Source organism: Musca autumnalis, unplaced genomic scaffold (genome assembly GCF_047663935.1).
Source record: "Musca autumnalis isolate F117 unplaced genomic scaffold, ASM4766393v1 scaffold_5, whole genome shotgun sequence".
Classification (NCBI taxonomy): domain Eukaryota; kingdom Metazoa; phylum Arthropoda; class Insecta; order Diptera; family Muscidae; genus Musca; species Musca autumnalis.
The window spans coordinates 87,470,783-87,488,110 of NW_027412088.1; positions in this window are offsets into that span (position 1 = coordinate 87,470,783).

A 17,328-nucleotide genomic window follows, 5' to 3' on the forward strand; every position below is an offset into this window, starting at 1 on the left:
TCATAGTCAGGCTTTGCTTTTGGAAAGTCCACAAACAAAGCTGTGATATTCGTCATTATAATTAAAATCACAAGGTTGAAAAATTGGAATCCTGAAACATGAAATTAAGATTATTCTCGTAATTTAGCATTGAGGTATGGAGGTAGTTTTAGAAATTCATACTCATTTGTACGAAAAGTACTAAATAGTACTAAAATAGGTACAATTTGGATTTAGGTGAACGGATTGAACTGGAATCCTGAAATTTGGAATTAAGATTACTGTCGGAGAGTAAGATTGAGATATTGAGGTAATATTGTAAATTCGTACTTATATGTACGAAAAGCACTAAATGGTACTTTAGCTACATTTTCTAATCGATCTAGTTGCAATTTGACATTTGAAGTTCTCAGAGGTGCCGAAACTCCTCCGTCCACATAGGTCCTTGTTTTGGTATATCCCTCATATAAAAGTACCAACAGATTGAAGAAATTTTTTGACATTTGGGGTATCCGTGGCATTAGGCATTTGGGGTATCCGTGGTAAAACAATGTTTGTACCTAACAGGAAACTAATTTAGTTTTATGGTGGAGGATATAAAATGTTTTCCCCGGCCGAATTTAATGTTTTTTACCTGCTGATATATATTATAGTCAACAGAGTGTGTAATTTAAAAACTTTCCAAAAAAATCGTGAGAGGTTGTCATTTCATAACTTGTCATATAAAAATCGTGTGTCGTCCATGAAAAGTCAACTGTTCGATTTTCTCAATAACCAAAAGTCGACTTCGATTACACTGTGCAACATTTTTAAGGTGATCTTGTGCAAACAATTCGAACTGAGGATTTTTTGAAAGTACAGACCCAAACGACAAGAAACCCTAGTTGGGTTTTGTTGTGTCAGATCCAGCTCAGATTTTATGGCCCCATCTAAACATGGATAAATATTGAGTTTTTAAAGAAATTCGGGGCTATATCTCTGAAACCATAGCGAATCTTCTTCTGACCTCTGAAGCAAATTTGTAGATAAGGGCAAGAATACAATATTTGGAGAAATAATGAAGTCGAAAAACTACATTTATTGCCTCAAATACACAACTCTTCAGAACAAGTCATTGTTGTAAAATGCCTCTATGCCGTTGTGTTCAGTACATTTTTCAACGACGATTTAATAAAAATGTCAATAATGTAGTGAAATTCGAAATGCGGTGATAAACTGTTGGTGTGAACTGTGTTTGAAATACGTGGTGTAAAAGATATGATGCAAAATACCGCTGAAACAACATGAAGTAAGCATTTTAGAGTTTCAGATTGTTCTAAAGAATTGTTGAGAACTTTATTTAGAAGATTTTTGCAAAAGGTTACTTTGTTCAACTCCCAATAGTTTAGCCGATACTGACCAGATTTTCAGCAATTATGTAAAATTGTCTATATTTTATAGATTTTGATGACCTAGGTGGAGTTTTTCTTATGTTTTTTTTTCAAAAGATAAGTTCTACTAGTTTAGGGCTACAATATTGCCGAAGACAGCAAGGCCAAATTCCAATTCTTTTCTGAGATAAAGGCCTGATTAATACAAAAAAGTGTAGATTTAGCCCGGTTTAGATGAGGCCATAAAATCCGAACTGGATCTGACAGGACAAAACCCAACTAGGGTTTTTGTAGTCTAAATATGTACTTTCAAAAAATCCATACTAGAAGTTGTTTGCATTTTCAGTGTTGCATAGTGTTATTAGACTTTACAAACCATACTCGACTAAGTGACTAATCGAAAGTGAACTTGCGTACTCCCAATTACGACTCCCCAACCTTACCTTAGCCACCTTTGACCTTTCAGAAAACCTTTATATTACCATTGAGTTATACATGTTTCTTACAGGTATCCAATGGAGAATCTAGACACTTGCCTGGCTCACATAATATTTGTTAAGTTGCTTTTGTACACAAATGCTACAGAAAGCTTCCATGGTCTGCAAATGATTTCGGTTGCAACCAATTATTCTTTCTCTAAGGACGAAATATTTGTATTATTCTTATATCCGCATTTGTATATCATTGATTTTTTCACTTTACAGGAGTTATGTGGAAACCATTAAATATCATTTTGGAAGTTATGTCCTGTCTCCGAAATGAATAGAATATCCATCTCACACAACGAAAATTACATGTTCAAACCATTACAGGACCATTATCTTGAAGAACCACAATTCACTGGTTAATAAAAATAATTTCTTCGCACAACGTCACAGTCTGCCACTGAGTGTTAAATCGTTTAGACGTGAACAATGTCCACTCCGCCAAAAACTCGCTGCGCTAAGTGTTTTAACTCTGCTAAATCGAATTTCATTGCTTGCCACATTTGTAAGGCAAAATACCACTTCTTGTGTGTAAACATTGATGGTGAAAAATTCGGTGAAACATTTGTTGCAAACAAAAACATTGTTTTCAATTGTGACGATTGTTTAAAAGTTTCTGATGGAATGTTTGCATTACTCTCTTCAATGTCCCAAGACTTAAGAGAGATAAAAGAGAGCGCTTTGATGCATTTAGTTGGTGATATCAATACACTGAAGAAGAAGTTCGATGACCTAAAGATTGGCCTTGAAAATTTGAATAAACAACAATTAATTGCAAATAATGTAGCTACCAGCCGTTCTAATGTTCTCAACGAACCTGCTAGTTGTTCTAATACTGTTTTACAGCAACAACAACATGATATTGATACAGTTTCCTCACTCTCATACCCCACTGCTCCATCTGAAGTTCCATCGAACATGGTTGGCAGTAATTGGTTACAAGCCCGTAGTCGCAAACGAAGAAATCGTGTTATTGTTGTTGGTGAGAGTACCTCAACTGATCTCCCTGTGGTGTTAAAAAAGAAGTTTGTGCATGTGTCATCTTTTCGAACAAGTGTGACGGCGGAACACATTATTGCTCACATTGAGAAAAATGCATCAATTGGCAGAGAACATATCGATTGCAACATTTTGATAAAGAGAGATGTAGACGTAAGCACTCTCAAACATGTCAATTTTAAAGTTGGTGTAACATCCAATTATTACAACGATCTAATAAAACCATCGTTGTGGCCTGCTGAAGTGAGAATCAGACCATTTGTTTTTTTCGAAAGGAAATCGGCGACACTGCCAAATCTTTAAACAAGACTCATGGTTTAAAGATATTTTATCAAAATGTTAGTGGGATGCGTTCTAAGTGTGAAAGTTTGTATTCGTTCTCATCCAATGAAGATTTCGACGTATACGTCTTAGTGGAAACATGGTTAAATGCAGATTTTCACGATGCTGAATTTTTTGACTTAAATATATTTTGCGTTTTCCGAAAAGACAGAAATGCCGAACGTACTGGATTCTATAGAGGAGGTGGTGTATTAGTAGCAGTTAAGAAGAAATTTGGTGCTTTTATGAATAGGAGTGTTAATATTGATTTATTATTAGACCAATTATTTATTATTATCCCAATACAAAATGGTAATTTATGCATTGCTGTGTCGTATATACCCCCAAATAGTGATGTAGCATTGTACTCAATGCATGTAAATAATTTATTGCAATTGTATGAAAATTCTGATAGCAAAACTAATTTATGCATTCTGGGCGATTTCAATTTGAGTAATATTGTGTGGTCTGCATATAATGGAATATTAGTGCCAACAAATGTAAATAAGGACTATGAAATTGATTTCATAGACAGTCTACTGGATATGGATTTAATTCAAATTAATAATGTCTATAATACATTACATCGAATCTTAGATTTAATCTATGTTGATAAAAATGTAAACTTTAATGTGTATGAATGTCACAATTCTTTTTCTAAAAATAATGTTCATCACTCTTCAATCGTTGTTGAACTTGATATAATTATGTTTTTGAAAGATTATAACAACTTCGTTAGAGAATCTTTTGATTTTGAACGTTGTAATTTTGAGTTGCTAAACTCAACGTTATATAATGTGGATTGGGAAAGCATGTTAAATTTTGCTGACATAAATGCATGCTATGATGCATTTATTCATACTTTTATTGGAATATGCAAGCAGTGTATCCCTGCTAAGACTAAAAAGTCGGTAAGTCATCCATGGTATAATAAAAGATTAAGGCAGTTAAAAAATAAACGTAACAAATTACATAAAAGGTATCTTGCAACACCCAATTCTATAATATATAATGCCTACAAGCAAAGTAGGAAAGAATTTGATTTCCTTAATAAATTCCTTTATAAGCAACATATGATCAGAATAGAAAGTCAAATAAGGGATAACCCAAAACAATTTTGGAGTTTTATTAAATCAAAAAAACAATCATTAGATATTCCAGTTTCGATGCATTATGAGGGAAATGTTGCCAATAATCCACAGGATATTGCTGATTTATTTGCTTCATATTTCAAATCTAATTTTGACATTACGGATTCATTAGCCACTACACAATCATTGGATAATATTTCTGCAACCCATTTAAACTTTGGCGAGCTCTTGTTAAGCGATGAAGATGTTATTCATGGTATCCATGGAATAAAAAATTCATATTCCACAGATATTGACGGAGTCTGTGCTTACCTAATTAAAATGTGTGTATCATCCATATATCTCCCATTGAAACTTCTGTTCAATAAATCATTGAACAGTGGAACGTTTGCGGATCGTTGGAAACATACTTTTATCAATCCAATTTTTAAGAATGGCCAAAAGAATGATGTTACTGCCTATCGATCTATCTCCAAATTGAGTGTGGTGTCAAAGATTTTAGAGAATATTGTTCATGAGAAATTGTATTTTGCTTTAAAGTCAATATTGATACCGCAACAGCATGGCTTTCGTAAGGGTAAATCTACATCTTCAAATTTATTTGAATTTACAGATTACTGTTTATCATCGTTTGCATCGGGTTATCAAGTAGAAACTATTTATACGGATTTCTCGAAAGCTTTTGACAAAATTTCTCACACCATTTTATTAAAAAAACTGAATTTATTTGGGTTTCATTCAAGTTTTTATGATTGGATTAAATCTTATTTTCAGCATAGAACTTGTATAGTCAAGATTGGTTCTTTTGAATCCAAGCCATATATTTTATTGTCGGGAGTTCCGCAGGGGAGCATTTTGGGACCACTGTTTTTTAACATTTTTGTAAATGATATTAGCAAATGTTTTAAACATTCGCACTTCCTTCTTTATGCAGATGATCTCAAAATTTTCTTTGCCACAAAACTCCAACATGATTTTATTAAAATTCAGTCTGACTTAAATAGATTCTACGATTGGTGCACTTTAAATAATTTAAAACTGAATATTGCCAAATGTGTTCATTTATCATATTACCGTGTCAGAAATCCCATTCAATTTGAATTTATAATTGATGATAAAGTTTTACGGAAAGAAAACGAAATTGATGATCTTGGCGTTACTTTTGACTACAAGCTCACTTTCTCATCTCACATTGACAGGTTAATTCCTAAGGCGTACTCGCTATTGGCATTTATCAGGCGCCATACCTCCGACTTCAACGATCCTTATACCTTTAAAGTGTTGTTCACTTCCTTAATCAGGTCGAAACTTGAATATTGTTCAGTAATTTGGAATCCCTCCGGGGCAGTTAATGTTTTTAGATTGGAAAGAATACAAAAACGATTTTTAAAGTCGGCTTTATACACATTACATTTTACAAGGCCTTTGCCAACGTACGAATCAAGATGCATGTTAATCGGTCTGGAAACTCTGGAATTAAGGCGTAAATTACAAGCCATGATGTTTATATATGACATAATAAACAATCACATTGATTGCCCAAGTATATTGGAAAAAATTGCATTTAATATTCCGAGGCGTAATTTGAGATCCCACAATATGTTCTCAATAGAATGTTATCGTCAGAATTATATTATAAATAGCCCTTTTGTCAGTGCTTTAAATACCTTTAATATCATTAATAGAATAACTTTGATTGATTTTAGTATTTCAAGAGATTCATTTAAGAACTTATTAAAAATTTGTTTAATTAATATTAATTAGGCTATGTTCCTATATTGTATATAGCTATATATATGAATTGTATATTATTAAAAATCGCAGTCTGAAAGGGAATTTTTCCCATAGACGTTAAGAATTAAATAAATAAATAAATAAATCATAACCAATTTGTGTTTGCAGTAGTATCACAAGTGGATCATGTTTTTTGGCGCACAATTTCATTAGTGATTGCGAACGTTCTCTCAAAAATAATGTGGGAATGAACACAAATTTTGCCAGTCCTTTTTTTCTATTACCACTCGTTTAATTTTTTTTCTTCATAAAGACCACAGGCTCTTGGAACTATGTACTTGCTGCTGACTGTAAAGACACATTCGAAATAAGGTTAAATTCTAGAAACAATTTGCAGACATTAGACATCAACACATGTGCTGCAGCAATTGGCTCCCACGCATAATGGCCAAGTCAAAAAAATACAACAAGGCATGTTCTGTGCAAACGCCATTGCCAGTCAAAATAGTAATAACAACATACAAAATGCAGGGCAACAACAATAACAAGCTTTACAATTTCCATTTGGACGTCATTCGTTGCAAAGATACATTTCGACGCAAAATAGTTTGTAGAAGAAAGAAAAAAAACATGAAAAAAAATCATAGCATGGCAGCTGTTCTATATGACTGTTCATCTGGTCTTCTAAACTGGGGAGAACACATGTGAGTCTTTATTATGGTTAGGTCAGTGTTTGTTTGTCAGTCATCGATGCTGTCTTGGCCGGAATGTAATAACATTACATGTCTTTAACATTTATGGTTATTACCAATGTGAAAACAACGAAACTTTGTACTTAGAATAACAACAACACTGTTATGAAGAACTATAACAGAGGCCAGAACACCAATCGACGACAACGGTCCAAAGTGATAGCCATAATGACAATGATCATCATGGCCCTCGGGTCGTTGTTCAAGTTAGCGTCTAGTGTTAAGCCGAATTTATATGACATTTTAATATGATTGCAAATTTTTATGCTTAACGCACACACACAAACACGCGAGGAAATTGATAGTTAAAGTCAACTCTAAATGCACTCACATAAAATGCAATGTCATCTCGTCTTTAGTGAATACTAAATGGAAATTTTGAACAAGTTACCGAATGGTAACAATTTAGATATACTAATTTGATGATAATAAACATTTAGTTACATTTAAAACAAATTTGTAATATTTAAATTTGCAATTCAAACTGTAGAAGATAAAATCGTAACTTTATGACTTCGATTTGTTTGGTTATTGAAACAAAATGTCATAACTCCCTCATTTAAAAAAGTACAGCACTATGTTTTAATAATAGATTATGTCGTGTTGAACACAAATTCACTTTAGGGGTTTCAAAAATATGACATATTTTTCAGCTTATTTGTCGGATTTTAATGGCCACAGAATAACTAGTGGTTGACGTAGGGGATGAATGATACCAAGCAACGATCCTGACCGGCATAGTAAAGCAAAGGATAACGTAACGTGGCCAGCCAAATTCGCCCATATACGTTAACGTGACTGCAACAACAGCATATGTTCTCTTTATTCTCATCTGTCGTGGGTTAGCAAAGGAATGACTCGCTCAGAGAGACTAATGCACCAAATATTTTGAGCACCACCGATCTTGGTCCATCTTTCATATTGAAAAAGTGACCAAAAAGACTCCTTTTATGACTCACACGAAGAAAAATATTCCTAGCATTTTAGTCAGTAAAGTTGTCAAAGACACCATATACCTAAAGTGCAATTATTCCAAGTAATCTTAACTCAAATATTTCCAAAACTGTAAAAATTGAAGAAGCTTGCACGCCTATTTTAGTTTCTAGGTTTTTTGGAAAAATTGATACCGACATTTCCTTGGTAAGTTATGCAAATAGAGATTTCATTTCTTTGGCGACTTATAGTGAATTTTAGCGGAAAGCATTTTTGTCTTTGACTCCATTCTTCTAGAATAGTTTTTTGTATGGCAATTTTGCCAAAACTCACATGAAGTGCTATCTTAATCCTAAAATGTGATTTAATTTTGCATATTTCTTGAGTTTAGGTAGATATAGAGTTTTGGTGTATTCTAGGACCTAAACGAAATGAAACTAATTGTTCCTATTCACTTCAATACAATTCCTGGTGGAGGGTATAAAAGGTACGGCACGGCCTAACTTAACGCCGTTCTTACTCGTTCAAATTTACAATTTTTTTTTATTATTTTTTATTTTTATTTTGGTGGTTTGTTTATTGGTGTATTATCTTTTTTAATAGATTGAAACATATGAAAAACTCAAAACCACTCAATATTACATGCAAAATATGAACAAAATTCAAAATGTTAAATTTGAGCTTGAATTCCTCTGCAACTACTAAACCGAACTTGATCGTTGAAATTATGAAAATTTCTGTGTCACTGGCCACTGGTAAGTCACATTCGAAATTAAGTTGGAGAAGTACTTATTATTGGTAAAAAGTTGTTGTATGGTTTTTTGCGATAATAAAGCTGCGAATACTTTTCTAATAAATTATTCTTGTTTATACTCTCCACCATAATATGGAGGGTATAACTAAATTTGTCATTCAAAGAAATATTCATCGGAGTATATGAGGAAAAGTCAAAATTTTTTAATATTCCATTTGAAAAGAAATTAAAATTTGTTTTTGAAGCTACATAAAAGATTTTTGTACATGGATTGAGAAAAAATTACCATTCTCAAATCTGTTCGAGATACTAATTTTGGTTATTGCGCGCAAAAGTTATGGTGGTTTCAATTCTGATTATAAGAAAAAATCTTGTAAAAACGCTATTCATTATATTGAGAAACAGTGTTAATTTGTGGCTTCCTACATATTATATGTTTACTGTAGTCCCATATCTTTAGTGAAAAAGTTGTAAATTTTCGCGGAGTTTAAGAAAGAATTAAAAAAAACAGCTGGCTTGCAACTTGTTTTAAAAAAATTTAAGCTGGTTATGCATCGGAAAAATATTTAAAAAACCAAACATCGCGTAGGTTCAAATGAAACCAAAAATATACAAACCTGTTTAGCGGTTTGCATATTATAGCAAAAACAAAAAAAACATATAGAGGGAATTTATAAAATTTTTGTAACAGAAAATATTTTTTCAAAATTATTTCGTGAGTTAGTTGAAGAAAATGTAGTAAAATTAGGTCTGAGTTATTCTCCTATTTCAGTTAAATTTCACGCAAAAAATCAATTTTTTTATTCTAATCACTTCTCGAGTACACGCTAACATCTAGCGGAAGATATGGGCAACGTTCAAATAAATTTTGGGTTCCTTTGAATGGAGTATAATCTTCAAATAAAACTGTATCGGGTAATGTTCATTTTGAAATGCGTGTAAATCGCGAAATCTTTATGCGCATGCGTTTTATCAATACGGCGAATTCTTCTCTTTTAATTTGTACACATTTGCCAGGATTTAATTTGGCGGTTAAGATGTAGCATCGCCTGCAGCGTAGTGTGCAAAAAACGGTATAACGCTTATAATTTGCACAAAGTGCATACACTTTTTATGCGCATCCGATTTCACTATCATCCATGAAAAAATACATCGATCTAAACCTATTTCGATAAAATCAATCAAAAACCGTTGATGTAGCATCACACAGTATTTTTGGGATAATTTCGCAAAAACGCGAGTGACTTGTCAGTTTCTTCATTGACAAGGAAACGATCCACAGAAACCGCGATTAAATCCGCGATATTTTCAAAAACATTATTCGCACATTTTTCGGTTTTTGCAGTTGCTGTTTTCGCCATTCTATTGGATGGATTTTCACGATCTATGATTTATATGATCCGGACCGTCAAAAAACTAAAATATCTTGGGGTCCCAGCACAATCAAAGGGATATTGAAAATACTGTACCCAAAAAATAGAGTTTTTCGAAAAAATATCGCACTAAATTTTGGTCTTTGTCGGTGGATTACTGTGTGGGCTACATAGTTAATATACATATCAAATTATTCGTAATCGCGAGTACTTTAATCCTATTAATAGCTCTTATACAATGCCGAATGCGCGTCTTTGTTAAATAAAAAATACAAAAAACACCCAAAATCTGGCTTCAAAATGTCAGCATCCATAAAAGGTGGATGTAGTGGAAATTTTGCAAAGTGATACATTAGAAGTGTAATCTTCATTTTGTATTCTTCTACTTTTACTTTGGGCAGATATCCGTACTTTAAACGGTTTGACCGGCAATCGAACAACAACGTAAAAAAAACTCGTTTGCTTCAACGTGTTTTACCTATTTTTATTCATTTGCGCGGTCATAGGTTCTGCGCAAATTAACTTTTTTAGTGAAATTTTTGAGCTTCGATCAAAAACACTTAATTTGGTCCAACTATGGTCATATTTTGTGATATGCTTGAATAGTGCGCGTATTATAATAGTGCAAACCTTGGTTTCATCAATGTTAAATTTTTTTGACTTTCCCTCATATATGGTAAAAACCAAAAATGTTTCACAATCGATGAATTGATGCTGACATTTTGCAGCCGGAATTTTGGGTTTTTTTTTCAATTTTTTAATAATCCGGACGCGCAACAGGATAGTATTTAAAACTCATAATAGGATTATAGAACTTGTGATTGTACGTCGTCTAATATAAATCTCATGAGTGTGCTCCTTACAGTATCCTAGCAATTGGAGTCTAAAGGCCAAAATTTGATGCGTGAATTTTCTTAAACAACTTATTTTCATTCAATTTCCTTTGAACCCCGCGTGAATTTAGTTTTTTTACAACTGACGGCACACAATGGCCGCTGAGTGAAGCACCGAAATACGCATAAATATTGAAAGAGATTGATTCGCTGTATCCAAAATCGGAAGCGCATCAAGCGGCGCGAATAACAGGCTTTTTAATTTTCATATTTTTTGAATGATTATAATTTCCATATTACTCTTACTTTCCTATCCTTATAAGTTATCACAGTAAGCAGTTAACCTCTCGCGATGGTAAACCACATTTTATGATGAAGTTTTAGCTTACTTACTTAGCTGGCCTTTTACAGAACATTTGTTCCATAAGCCGAACTAAGAAAAAATCTCCAATCCTCTCTGTTTGCTGCTGTATTTTCCCAATCTGGGATATGTAGCTTTGTGATATCTCGTTTCACTTGTTCGCTCCAACGAAGCTTTGGCCTTCCAGATCTGCGAGAACCTCCATGCGGCCCGTATTTATACGCCTTTTTAGCGGGTTCATCATCACTCATTCTTATAACATGGCCTAGCCATCGCAATCGTTGTATCTCGATTCGTTCAACTATATTGATGTCATTGTATAGTTGATACAGCTCGATGTTCATACGACGCCGATATTCGCCGTCAACACAGATTGGCCCGTAGATCTTTCGAAGAATTTTTCTCTCAAACACACAAAGCACTGCCTTATCTGCTTGAGCAAGTACCCATGCTTCGGAACCATACATTAGCACGGGTAGTATCAGTGTTTTGTACAGTGTTATTTTTGTTTGACGAGAGGTGGCTTTATTCCTAAACTGCTTACTCAGCCCAAAGTAGCATCTGTTAGCCAACACTATTCTTCTTCGTATTTCACAACTGATGTTATTTGTTGTGTTTATGGCGGTGCCGAGGTAGACGAAGTCCTTTACTACCTCAAAATTATAGGTACCAACATTCACAGATGGTGCGGTGTTTATGGACATATTACGCGTCGATACCATCAACTTGGTTTTTACGCCGTTTACTGCCAGACCAACTTTTGCAGATTCTCTTTCGACTTTTGCAAAGGTGTCAGTTACTTCCTTTACCGATCGACCCATGATGTCAATGTCGTCGGCATAAGCCAGTAACATGTGGCTGTTCGTGTATATCGTTCCATTTCTTTTGACCTTCGCGTCTCGTATGACCTTTTCCAGCAGGATGTTGAATAGATCACACGACAGGCCGTCTCCTTGTCTGAAACCTCTTTTGGTAGTAAACTCTTCGGAGAGGTTCTTTCCAATTTTAACTGAGGATCTCGTCTCAGTTAATGTCATTCTACAAAGTCGAATGGGCTTTGCAGGAATACCAAAATCAGACATGGCTTGGAACACCTTTGAACGTATAGGGCTGTCGAATGCTGCTTTATAATCGACGAAAAGATGGAAGGTGTCGATCTGCATTTCTTGGGTCTTTTCCAGGATTTGTCTCAAGGTAAATATCTGGTCAATGGTGGATTTGCCAGGTCTAAAGCCGCACTGATAGGGTCCAATAATTTCATTGACCATAGGCTTTAGTCTCTCACACAATATGCCAGATACTATCTTATATGCAATAGGGAGCAGACTTATGCCCCTATAATTGGAGCACACAGTCTTATCACCCTTCTTGTGGACTGGACATAGGATGCTCACGTTCCAATCGTCGGGTACGCGTTCTTCCTGCCAGATGGTGCTAACTAGCTTATGCATACACCTTATCAGCGTGTCGCCTCCGGTTTTGAACAGCTCGGCTGGTAGGCCATCTGCTCCTGCCGCCTTATTATTCTTCAGCCGGTTTATTGCTGTCCTTACCTCATCTTGGCTGGGCGGTATACATTCAATACCATCATCTGGGATTGGATCTGTGGCATCTTCGCCGTCTTCACTGCTATCGGATACGAACAGTTTGGAAAAATGTTCTTTCCATATCCTGAGCACACTATCTGTATCAGTTACCAAATTACCTTGTTGATCTCTACAGGACGATATTCCTGTACCAAAGCCATCAGTTTGATGCTTCACTCTTTGGTAGAATTTTCGGACTTCGTTCTGTCTCCTGTACATCTCCATTTGTTCACACTCCCTCTTTTCCATTTCTCTCTTTTTCCTGCGGAAAAGACGTTTCTCCTCTCTCCTTTTCTCCCGATACCTCTCTCGTGCGCTACGCGTTGCTACTGATTGTAAAGTAGCCCTATATGCCGCATTTTTTTCTTCGGTAGCAGCACGGCACTCCTGGTCATACCACGGATTCTTTGGTGGAGGTCTCTGGTATCCAAGTACTGATTTTGCGGCTGTTTGCATGGAGTGGGCAATATTTTGCCATTGTGCTGATATGTTATCGGGACGAGAAGCGCTATCATTAAGCAATTGGGTCAGTTGAGTGGAATATGCTGTGGCTATCTGTTGTGTTTGCAGCTTGGCGATGTCCAACTTTCGTGTTGTGTCTGTCCGTGCTTTATTTGCAACGTTTAGACGGGTACGTACCTTTGCTGCAACGAGGTAATGGTCCGAATCTATGTTTGCTCCTCGGAACGATCGTACATCCAACACGCTCGATGAATGTCTTCCATCTATCACAACGTGATCAATTTGATTTATTGTTCTTTGGTCTGGAGACAGCCAAGTGCCCTTATGAATATCGAGATGCTTAAATCTGGTACTGCTAACTACCATGTTTTTTGCCGCTGCGAAGTCTATCAGCCTCATTCCATTGTCTGATGTTTCACTATGTAGACTGAATTTCCCAACTGTTTGTCCAAAGATATTCTCCTTTCCAATTTTGGCATTAAAATCGCCTAGAACAATTTTAATGTCATGGGCAGGACAACGGTCATATGTTTCTTCTAAGCTCTCGTAGAATATATCTTTGGTCTGTTCGTCCTTGTCTTCGGTTGGGGCATGAGCGCAGATAAAGCTGATGTTGAAGAATTTTGCTTTAAATCGAATTGTAGCAAGTCTTTCATTCACTGGGGTGAAGCTGGAGACCAGATGTTTTAACCTCCGACCAACTACAAAACCGCAACCAAACTCATGCTTTGTGTCATGGCAGCTATAATACAGTGCGTCACCTTTAGGTGTTGTTGTGACATCTTTCCCAGTCCATCGTATTTCCTGTATGGCAGTAATATCGGCTTTGTCCTTTCCAAGTACGTCTGCCAATGCGAAGACTGCACCTTCTCTATAAAGAGTGCGAACATTCCAGGTGCAGATTCGCAGATCATGGTCCTTAAAACGTTTGAAGTTTTAGCAGTATACATTAATTATTTATTGGGATTTTAGCGAAATAGTTGGAGAACTCTCAAATATATTTTTTTGAATTTTTTAATCGAACCAAAAAAAAAATAGTTTGAATAATATTTTAACAATAAGTTTTTCTCTTTTGTTGTTGCTATAATATGCAATTTATAAAGCCAGTGTTTATAATTTTGGTTTCATATTTTTTACGCGTTGTCTAGATTCTGTACGTATTTTTAATTTACTTTTCATAAGTTTATACGGACTCTGAGGTAGTATAATTTAGATGTGCTCCCAGATTTTTTTTTTTTTTTGATTTTCCGCGAAAATAAAAACGGGTGGATGTCAAATGCTGTTAGTGATATATGCATACATTTTCTCAATACAACAAATAAGATATTTTAAAATATTTTTTCTTTATAAGAGAATAAAAACCGCTACAAATTTGCGCGCATCGGCCAATTTTGTGAACGCGAACAAATTTGGAACCAGAATTTTTTCCTTAACCTCTATTCCAAAAATAGTAGATGTGTTCGAAATTTTGTTTTAAATGGAATTGCAAAGGAAACCATGTCCGTCTGGCCGTCAGAAGTCAAGATACAGCTAAAAATTTTTTTAAGATAGAGCTTTGTTGTGAAGTTTCTATTCCTACCAGGATGTTTGGTATTTTAAATGGGCTATATCGGTCCCCGTTTCATGTAGCCGCCATAGAAAGGTTCCTCCCGATTTTCGGTATTTCGAAGGTTGTGTCTTCAATATCCTACCAAAAAGGCTGAAATTTTTTTATTTAGTGTTAGCTGGGGGCACAAAACTATCCACCTGAAATTAGTCGGTATATGTCCACGTTTTCATATAGACCCCATAGAACAGTACCAACCGATTTTCGGTATTTTGAAGGTCGTGGCCTCAATATCCCACTGAAACGGCTGAAATTTGGTATTTAGTCTTCATTGGGCGTATACAAGTTTCCAACAGAAATGCTTGAAATTTAGTATTTAGTCTTCGTTGGCGATATAAAATGTTGCACCTAAAATTTGTCGGCGTAGGTCAACGTTTTAGTACTTCCATAAACGAAAGGAAACTAATTGTTCTTTATCACTTCAATACAATTCGTGGTGGAGGGTCTAAAAAGATCGGCCCTTAATTTACGACATACTTACTTATTTTATATATGTACTTTTATTGTTGGATATTATTAAGTTCGATCATTTTTTTGTGCAGAGGTATGCAAAAAGATCATACCTTAATTTGCAAATTTTAATTGATTTTTATTAATCTTTTTCTTAAGCAAATACAGTTTATCTTTCTACTAAACTTGTAAATCCGCATGAACTGCTTCTGAACATATCGTTTATATGTATGTATATTAATACCCAAAGTAAACAAACTTATTTGCTTTGTGAGAAGATACCAATAAATTATTATTACTCTGTGGCATATCGACGGCTGATGGTTGAATGGAAGGACAAGTAATAAGTTATGCTTGGTTGACTGGATGGACTGTCTGATCTCTCTCTGTCCATCATTAAATTGCCACTGTCATGATTTGTTTGGTGATTTTCTGTTTCTGAAGATTTCAAGCACTGACGAGCGTAAACAAATGCAGCAATATATTGCTCTGCTCTCATGACATGGACACAACAGCAACAATAACAGAGTAAGCGACCACTATTGATTTATATCCCACAAAGTCAAAAAATCATAAACTACATTAGCTGGAACATTTTTAACGATACGTGCTGAATTCTTGGTAGCCATGCATTGTGAAGTTTGCAATATCATTACAACAAGCTACTGAAATCATTTCCACTAGCCGTTCGTTCTACAGAAGTCTTTGTGTCAAACATCGCCTATATTTGTTTTCGTAATTTTGTTGTTTTCTTTTTATCGACAAAGTTACACTGCACAATGTACATACATACATATGTATATATGTATGTACTTGGTTATGTATCGTAATAAAGTGTTTAATATCGCTTCATGTTCATGTTGATCAGATGTATAAATGTGACATTATTTGTATTACGTATATTCATATGTATGTATGTAGATATGAACATTAGGGTTATGACTTTTTGTCCTTTTTTCTCAAAAATTATTTCCTGTAGCGGAAATAAATGAGGTTTTGCCTATTAATGAATAAAATAACCTTTATTCAATGTAATTATTAAAAAGTTTACGCACATACTATATTAAAAAAATTTTGCAAGAATACTATGAAATGAAAAAATTTATTTCCTGTTGCATGAATGAATGACCTTTTGCTTAATATTTATTTCAGGATTCCAGCTCTCTCCTATTCTATATATCTGACATCTAAAGTTTGCCAAAAAAGGCTCATATAGAAAAATTTTTAAATGACTTTGTGCGTGAGCTTTTTTTATCGAATCTCCTTCTAATTAAGATTTTATCTAATCTTAGGTAAAAACTCATCAAAATATGGTATAGGGATACGAGGTTGTAAAGAAGTCATAACCCTAATATACATATGTATATATGGATACTTAGACATGTTTATATATCTCTGATATGTGTTGGATTTTATTATAACAGTGAATAGAAGTTGCCAAAATGACAATTTGTCAATTGTTTCCTATTAAAAAAAATCGATAGCTGTAAACACACTTCAGCCCCAATTGTGGACAATTTTTCAGTGTTATCGTTAAATATCTAGCGGTTTAAATATATCAAAACCAACTTTTTGACTTAATTTTCTCTTAGCTCTACAAATCACAACTATAGACGGATCAGCACGAAACTTCAAAAGACGATAGAGCTTGGAATATAATGGGGGAACATACATTTTATATGGAACAGAAAATCATGGTCTTTCCAGTGCACTGCGGTTGCCTTTGTTTGGAAAAAGCGGTCAAAAATATTCACATACAGATTCAAAACGAAAAATTCAGTAAATGTACAGTAACATATAACAGCACAAATTATTAACAAACAAGTAAGAACGGTATTAAGTTCTGCCGAGCCTAACCTTTTGTACACTCCACCACGTGTTGTATTGAACTAAAATGAAAAGTACTAAAGCAAAGTACTACTTCTCCGTCACGCTAATACTTATTTCTAGCAGAAGTAAAATTTGCAAACTGCAGTATATAATTTATGTAAAACAAGTAAGAAAAGTCTATAGTCGGACGGAGCCGACCATGGGATACCCTATACCACTATCCCTGGACAATCGCTCTCCGCGGAAATTCTTTTCAATGATTGTGAAAATTTAATTATCAAATATCAGAGATGTAATGTATAATACTTATGACCAAAACCAAAAAGTTATCTGGCATGACAAAGACATTTCTGTAGCAGGAAAGGAAAATTTAGTTCACACAAACTAAAAAGTAATGAAACCCACTTAT